The sequence below is a fragment of the Meles meles genome, chromosome 14 (genome assembly GCF_922984935.1).
Source record: "Meles meles chromosome 14, mMelMel3.1 paternal haplotype, whole genome shotgun sequence".
Lineage (NCBI taxonomy): Eukaryota > Metazoa > Chordata > Mammalia > Carnivora > Mustelidae > Meles > Meles meles.
This window is the reverse complement of record NC_060079.1, coordinates 47185682-47195032: the sequence shown is the minus strand read 5'-3', so window position 1 is coordinate 47195032 and position 9351 is coordinate 47185682. Positions and strand designations below refer to the sequence as shown.

Genomic DNA, 9351 nt, shown 5'->3' with positions numbered 1-9351 from the left:
TTCACTTGGGAGACTTTTTGGTCATAAATATTCACTTCAGGATTAATTCTATGACCATTCACCTATTTGTCATAGCTTCCTTAATTAAGCCTTTAATTGAGGAAATAAATATATCATGATATTGAACAGGTATGCTTTCCAAAGCCTTTCCTCCAACCTAACTAGCTCTAACTTTTAAAATTATGCCATTAAAAAAAGTTTCCACAGAAGGGATCGCAGCACCTCATCAGAAACCGCCCCCACAGCAAGTGAGCGAGCGCCGAGGCATCAGGAAAATGGCAGACAGTTTTTCACTTAATGATGCTTTATCTGGGTCTGGAAACCCAAACCCTCAAGGATGGCCTGGTCAATCGGGAAACCAGCCTGCTGGAGCAGGGGGCTATCCAGGGGCCTCCTATCCTGGTGCCTACCCTGGACAAGCTCCTCCTGGCAGTTATCCTGGACAGGCCCAGCCTGGCGGCTACCCTGGACAGGCCCCTCCTGGCGGCTACCCTGGACAGGCCCCTCCCAGGAGCCTATCCTGGACAGGCCCCTCCTGGAGGCTATCCTGGACAGGCACCTCCAGGAGCCTACCCTGGCCCAACAGCTCCTGCTTATCCTGGACCACCCGCATCAGGAGCCCACCCTGGGCAACCGAGTGGGCCCAGGGCCTACCCGCCTCCTGGAGCCCAGTCCGCTGCTGGTGCCTTTGGCATCCCTGCTGGGGACCACTGACTGTACCTTATGACCTGCCCTTGCCCGGAGGAGTCATGCCTTGCATGCTGATAACAATTCTGGGCACAACAAAGCCCAATGCAAACAGATTTGCTTTAGATTTCAAGAGAGGGAATGACGGTGCTTTCCACTTTAACCCACGCTTCAATGAGGACAACAAGAGAGTCATTGTTTGCAATACAAAGCTGGATAACATCTGGGGAAAGGAAGAAAGACAGGCAATTTTCCCATTTGAAAGTGGTAAACCATTCAAAATACAAGTGCTGGTTGAATCTGACCACTTCAAGGTTGCGGTCAATGATGCTCACTTGTTGCAGTACAATCATCGGATGAAAAATCTCCAGGAAATCAGCAAACTGGGAATTTCTGGTGACATAGATCTCACCAGTGCTTCACACGTTATGATATAATCTTAAAGGGGAAGATTTTAAAAAGAAGAAATTGAATATAAACCCTTACACATTGAAACTTCACGTTTCCTGATTGAAAATTTTCACTTTTATTCATTCATCCTTCTTGTAAATCTTCGATTTAATAAACATTCTAAGAGTTAAAAAAAAAAAGTTTCCACAGAAAATTAGAAAAGTAATCTTCCAGCATACTTAGAGCTTCTTAGGAACAATATTTTCATATGCACAGTTACTTTAAACTTTTTTTTTTAGGGACAGATTTATTTATTGTGAGAGAGAGAAACAGCAAGTGATAGAGTGAGCATTGGGGGTAGAGGGCACAGAGGGAGAGAGAATTTTAAGCAAACTCCACACTGAGTGTGGAGCCCAGTGGTGTCTCGATCCCTCAATCCTGAGATAGGAGACCTGAACGAAAACCAAGAGTCAAATGCTTAACCATCTACACCACCAAGGCATCCCATACTTTAACCTTTTCCTGACCATCTTTATTGTCATTAATTATATACACACTTGTGCAATTCACTACTTTGGGGGTTCTGTGCCTCCTGTAACATTTCTAGTTCATTTTTCATCCATTCTTTTTATTATGATGACTTATACAGTGCCTTTCAAATATTATATATAAAATAAATCTTGCTGATTTAATGTGCTTAAATATAATGTAAACATAGCATAATATCACTAGGTAAAATAGTCAATGCTTAGTTTAAGGTAAATTAGTAAATGATAGCCTAAAGATGATTTTTTAAAAATCTGATGTATTTTTTCATCCACAGACTTTAGTTAAGTCTTTGGGCAAATTGTTTCCAAGAACAGTGATTAAAAAAAAAAAGAGAAATGTAAACAACTTTAGAGTACCACTTATTTTTCTAGAAATCAGATCTCAAGTCTTCATCTGTCTCTGACATGGCTCTTTAGCTAAAAGCATTAATGGAGGAGGAAAATTGATTTTAATGATTAATACACACATGCAACCTTTGAACTGGGGGTAGGATATTGCCTCGTGAAACTATAGAATCAAAAACTTCACTTTGTAACAAGTGTTAGGGAGGATGTGGAGAGAAAATAACACTCCTACACTATTGGTGGGATTGTAAATTGGTACTGCCACTGTGAAAAACAGTACAGAGGCAGAGGTTCCTGAAAAAAATCAGAAATAGAAACAACATATCATAGATCTAATACCATATCATATGTGCTCCTATGTCTATTGCAGCATTATTTACAATAGCCAAGACATGGAGCAACCTAAGTGTCCATCAACAGATGAACAGATTTTAAAAATGTGATAAATGTATGATGGAGTATTTTACAGTCATAAAAAGAATGATGTTGTACCACTTGAGATGACATGGGTGAACCTAGAGGGTATTATGCTAAGTGAAATAAGTTTAGACTAAGAAAGACAAATGCCATATGATTCAACTCATAAATGGATAGAAAGCAAGCAAGCATGCAAGCAGGAAAGAAAGGAAGAAAGAAAAAAGAATAAACAAAAAGCAGAATCACAGTTCTGTTCAGAGAACAAACTGATGGTTGCTGGAAGGGAGGGCCATGGAAGGTGGGCAAATGGGTGAAAGGGAGTGGGAGATACAGACCTTCAATTACAGAATGAGCAAATTACTGGCATAAAAAGTTGAGCATAAGGAATATAGTCAATGATACTGTAAAGCAATGTAATGGGACAGATGGTAGCTATACATGTGGTGAACACAGCCTAATGTATAAACTTGTGACATCACTAAGTTGTACATTTAAAACTAATGTAACATTGTATGTTAATCATATCCAAATAAAAAATAAAATAAACAAAAATATTAAAACACAATGAAAAAAAAAAAACCCTGCACTTAGTGTTATTGGCTAACCAGCAATAATGCATGTTATTTAAGGGTCTTCAAGAAGCAGAAGCTTATATGGGATTACATACCCAACCAATGTATTAAGGAAAATACTTGTAGGGGCAGTGGAGAGAGAGCCCAAGGAGATTGGGAGCGCTGCTGGACCATGATGCAGCTCTGATCCTCTGAAGAAAATGTACAACATAGAGAATGTAGGATGAAACAGCCTTAGACTGGAGTGTTGTTCTTAACAATTTTGACAAGGTCAAATGGGAATCCTTAAGGCAAAGTTACCCACTGGCAGAGTCCCAGGTAATAAGCCTGTGTTGGTATCACTGATAAGTTCAATCAAATAAGTTCATCAATCATAAGTTCAATGAGAGACACTGTGAGAAAGTGGTTATGTATTTCAGAAAGCAGTAACAGGAATGTCTGATTAATTATGGTCCTCACAGTTGAAGATCTGTGAGCAACACTCACTTGGCTGCCACAGAAGGCTGTGACTGACAGTGTTTTTCAAATTTAAGGGATGCCCTTAAGATTAAGCTGTATTAACTTAGTAAATCTACCTCATTTCAAAAGAAAAACATTTTTCTCTAAACAGGAACAACTGCATATCTGTATACCTATTCTAACAATGTATGTCACTTTTTTTATTAAAAACTCATTGTGATAATGGGGGGGATAAATTCTCATGACAACTATTATATCTTGGTTATACTTTTTCTTCTTTCTTGTCTAAGTCAAACTTCTAGTTACTGTACTAGTCTTTAGTTACACTGTGGAAGTTCAATTATTAGGCCACACAACTGCTCAGTAAAGTTACTGGTATTTAGAATCTTTACAAAATATAAATTTAAAAAAAATTATTTATTTTTTTGACAGAGAGAGACACAGTGAGAGAGGGCACACAAGCAGGGGAAGTGGGAAAGGGAGAACAGGCTTCCTGTGGAGCAGGGAGCCCGATGTGGGGCTCAATTCCAGTACCCTGGGATCATGACCTGAGCCGAAGGCAGATGCTTAATGACTGAGCCACCCATGTGCTCCTAAATTCCTGAATTCTATGACAATATCACATAATCTGCCTACCTTCATCCTGGAAAATAACTGATCTTAGAGAAAATGTATAATTTATAATAAAATTTATAATTTAATTTCTGCTTCCCCTAATTTTCAAATTCACATTGATGAAGGATCCTGAATTTTGTCATTGCTATTTCTATTTTACTATAAAGTATTTCCCAACTAACAAATATAATATATATGTGTATGTGTGTGTGTGTGTATATACACACACACTCACACACCTCCCATCCAAGTTAGACAGATGTCTGTTTCTTGTCCTGTTAAAGTTATATTCTAATCTCATAATTACTAGGATAAAGGTTAATTAGTTCATAGTCAGAAAATCTGTTCATCATGCAGTAATTCCTAACAAGGCAATCTAAGAAATTTGATACAGTTGTTTGGCACTGTTTTTCTTTAACTTAAAATGAAGCCAGAATATAGAAATGAATATTGAATATAGTATAAAATATATTATGTCTTGAAACATATGGCTCTAATAAAACATCTGCTCATAATGCTGTTTCCTTCTGTGTAGAAATAAATTGAAACAACTAATCATATAAAAAATACTGCCACTTGAGGAGGAGACTAGCCCATTTTTTCCCTTCTGCAAATTGGGAAAAGACTGGAACTGTTTTACATATTTCATAGTGTTCTGAGTTGCAAACATTTGCACTTCAGTAAATACCACATGTTAAAAATTAGACTATCAAAAAAATTTATTCTATCAACACCTTGTTACATATGTGAAAGACAATTAATTTAATCTGCAAAGTGCTTCCTTATTATACTTTGGAATCCTGTGCATTAATCAATGTTAAAAAGACTATATTCCGCATCACAGATAGCTTTTGTCTAACTGCTAAAGAACTTCTTTTGTCATAAAGGAATTCAACCTTTCAGCATATTTACGATTTTAAATTGAGCATTTTAACACATGTTTAAACTGGTAATTTGACTTATAAAAATATTTAGGGAATGTTATAATAGTGATAAGCATACTTACAGAGTATAAGCTATAGTATTTTTGTCACAATTACAATGGAAGGAATACAGTACCAGAGTTAATTTTTGAGATCAAAACATAACGAATACCAAGATTCAAGTACAGCTAGGCAAAATCACTGGAAAGAACTGTTTCACAAACTCCCTGTGCTTAACCTTGCAAAATAAGTACATATTTATTAATTAAGAGTTAATTACAGATATATTTTTTTTAATATTTTATTTATTTATTTGACAGAGAGAGATCACAAGTAAATAGAGAGGCAGGCAGAGAGAGAGAGAGAGAGAGAGAGAGAGGGAAGCAGGCTCTCTGCCGAGCAGAGAGCCCGATGCGGGGCTCGATCCCAGGACCCTGAGATCATGACCTGAGCCGAAGGCAGCGGCTTAACCTACTGAGCCACCCAGGCGCCCCTCATTACAGATATATTAATATACATTTAAAGAAGTATAAATTGGGAGGGTTATTGATTGGACTTAGAAATGAGGAAAAATCAGACACCCAGGCTGTGGTCTTAATATGTGACAAATGAGCATGCCAGTACAGTGCAGTACAGGAAGAAAATATTAGAATTCTACTAACATGTATTTACTATTGTACCATTTAAAACTATGTTTTAGGGCATATTTGTGTATTTTATACTATTTAAAATATAATAGTATATTACCTTAATTAATGTGCAAATACTGAAGTAAATACTTAAAAATGATTATTAGTAGAAGAGTGTAAGATTATAAACATTAAGATAAAATTCACAGAGACAAGGCTATATCCAGCCCAAGTGTATCCAAAGGTTTAAAGAAACTTAGTTAATAAAATGTGTGGTCAGAGCACCATAAGGAATGCCATGCATACTATGAAATGGGTGATTTTAACCTGATATCATGCTAGTTCAAACTACAGCCACAGTTCTCTTTATAAAATTGCAAACAGATGTTCTGATTTTATTACTCAACTGTGACTTTAGGAACTATGTATCAATCCAGGAAAAAATGCAACTAACTCAGTGCCTCAGTGTTTTCACGATACATTTTTGACACAAAAACACCAAAGAGATAATTTTAGACCTTGTTAAATTTTCTAAACCAATTAGTACCACATGCCAACTTGATAAAAATAGACTGCTGATTTGTCCCCTGAAGTTTTTACCTTAAATAACAATGCAAATATATGAAAGCATATAGGAGACTGATACATGAATGTTTTCTAATAATGTCTTTTTGTATCCACATCCTTATATAGTCCCCTCCCACACTGACACTTGGCTTTGATATTTTCTTTAACCAGTAAGATGTTAGCATATTTGCTGGTCAAAACAAGTATCAAGAAGTCTTAAAACCTACTTACACATTGGGGCTATTCCTCCTACGTTGCTGGATGGAACTCTTCCACCAACAGGTGGAAGAACCTGGTGCTAGTCTGCTGGGTTGCAGGGCCCAGTCAATAGCCAGAACCAATCCAGGCATGTTAGTGAGGTCATTTTAAGTCACTCATTCCTAGTCAAGTCACAAGAATATCAAAGCCACAAAAGTTATCTCAAGAGTGACGAGTATAATAATATCCAGCTAAATCCAGCTCAAAGGGCTGATTCACAACATTATAAGCAACTAAAAGGATTGTGTTTTTAAGCTTTGGGATGGTTATATATCCATATATGGTTATATATCCATATATAACTACAACAAGCTTCTAGAAGTGTACTAAAAGAGAAATGGTATATTAATTTCTAATCCTAAGGTCAAGAGCAGAGTTGAAGCAAGTTTCTGAGAGAGAACAATACTTCTCTTCTGAGCCAGAGAATAATATGTGTGTGTGTGTGTGTGTGTGTGTGTATAAAACTATAATGATATGATTATGTACTGAAATGGTATACAATAGCTGCTGAGGTATGTCCCTGGGGAAATAGGATGATGTGGTAATTATCATTTAGTGGTCATACATTTGCCCACAAATGAAGACAGGACATTCCTCTAGACGATAATGGAAGGCATACCAGTAAGTTTAAAAGGTCAGATACATTAAAATAATGTGAGAAGTTTTACTACTGATTATCAGAAGGAACTCCTATGATCCAGTCAGTATCCCAAGGGGAAATAGTACACAGCTATGGTGTCTTGGTCAACAATGTGACTAAGGACAAACACACAGCCAACAGTTGAACATACAGTAGAAACAACCAGACAGAGAAAAAGATAATACAGTATTTCCAAAGGCATATAATTTCTTATAATCAAAAAAGATTACTCATATAAATATGTTATTTAAAATGAAAGCATTATCTACATGTTTTTGTTTGGTTATATCATTATTACAGAATTCTTCTGTTCATATATGCTCTTAGATCTTTAGGAGCTGCTAAAAATAAAGGGCTAACTATATAATCGTTTGCAGCTGTGAGTAAATATGATCAAATTCTTGTAATTGTGATCTTTTAAATATTTGCACCTGCAAACATTTGGATAACATCATGATGTGTCTTCAAAAAATGAATTTAACAAATGAATTTGCATGCATGTGTTGCTATTTTTGAACACATACAATTATATAATTTCTAAAACAGATTATTTCTAAGATAACTAAGGTACATTATCATTTAAAGATACAAGGGAAATCTCATTTTTATCTTAAGATATCTACAGATAAAGTCTTTGTAGGAACAAACTAAAATATATATGTGACTATAATAACATAAATGTGAAAATTTGAGAGAATTTGGTTAAACTTCACTTTTTAAACTTTTAAGAAAATTAGAATTTCTAAAAATTAAAATCTAGAATATTGGCCACATACCAAAGAGAATCTAGATGAAAAACAAGAAATTGCAGACAATTCTTTTATAGGTAATTTTCTAATTTTAAGCAAGATATTTTTCTGATAATATACATAATTTATAGAATGGCATCTTTATGCTCAATGGTTTGAAAAATGGACAGTGATGGAATTCTAGTGATTTTTTTCTGTCTTCCCTCTCTCTGTATATATGTTTTCCTTTTATAACTTACTATAAATTATAGATAAGATATATACAAGTAATATATACATACAGTTTCCCTCTTCTTTTAGTCCTGTCTTCTTCAGGAACAGGAAACCTAATGTGGAAGGTAGAAAAATGATGCCTGGTCTTCCAGGACTGCTATTAAAGGCTCCAGTGTAACACCTTTCCTTGATACCACCATGAAACTGAGCCTAATACTTTCTTTTTCTAGACCACTCCAGAAGTAAATCAAAAGCTAAGTAGCCATGTGGAAAATACTGTGACAGAACTTATTTCCTTATCCACTTCCTATTTTCAAATTCACATATAAGTAAAACAGACTACTTGGAGTGTTTGTAGTACAATAGATTTAAGTCATGGGGCCACTGAATTGGTGTTTTATACACTTTGTATGTTATCTAAAGCTCTTATAACACAGGAAACAGAGACAACAGATTAACTTTTATTCGATATCTGTTCCTCATTCACTGCTACTGAGAAAGAGAACAAACTGCATGCTTCTCATTGACAAAGATGGTGTGTGTGTGTATATATATATATATATTCTCATTTAATTCTAATAATAATCCTTGAAAGATATGCAATTATTACTAAATTTACAAATGAGAAAAATGAGGCTTAGGAAAATTGTTTTTTTTCCATTTGACATAGTAGTTAATCTGTATAACAGATACTGTATATTAATTTGAAACTTTAACTGGGCTCTTATCCTACCCTAATCTTAATCTCTCCAGGACTTGGTTTCTCCTTTAGTAGACAAGGTTGTTTGGTTATTATTGTTATACAAGATTACTCTATAGGGAAAAATACCATAAATAATATTCAACATGTGCAATTTTGAGTATATATGAACTAAAATTCAAAAGATGTACCTTGTGTATATTTACATTTTAATATAACTTCATGTTTTAATGCAAGTAGTTGAAATTTGTTTTCTAATTTCAGATAAAAATTATTGGGTTGTTATAAAGATGGTAATGATGTTCCATGACTTATTTAATTTTCCAGTGAGATCCACTGTCATTTTCCAGTGAGATCCTACTGTGATTAAAGCAGCTGCTTCTTCTACTTACTATGAAATAGGCTTTATGCTTAGATCATTGTTGCATTTGAACACACATACCTGGTGAATATAATAAGTACTTACAAAATTTTGAGTTTAGAGATCTGAATTTTCAAAAGGTTCACTGCTTTTTTTTCTTGGGAGTCAAAGTTGGTGGAGAAGTCGGAGAGACTTTAATTTTGTCCGGTTCCAGGAATTCAGCTAGATAGCTATCAAATATTTCTGAACACCTGTGAGCTCAACCAGAGATCTAGGAA

The 9351-nt window shown here is 35.3% G+C and overlaps 1 pseudogene; it reads left to right on the top strand.

Annotated features, from left to right (window-relative positions):
- The first annotated feature begins 275 nt into the window (after positions 1 to 275).
- On the top strand, positions 276 to 1181 carry LOC123925169 (annotated as a pseudogene).
- The last annotated feature ends 8170 nt before the right edge of the window (positions 1182 to 9351 follow it).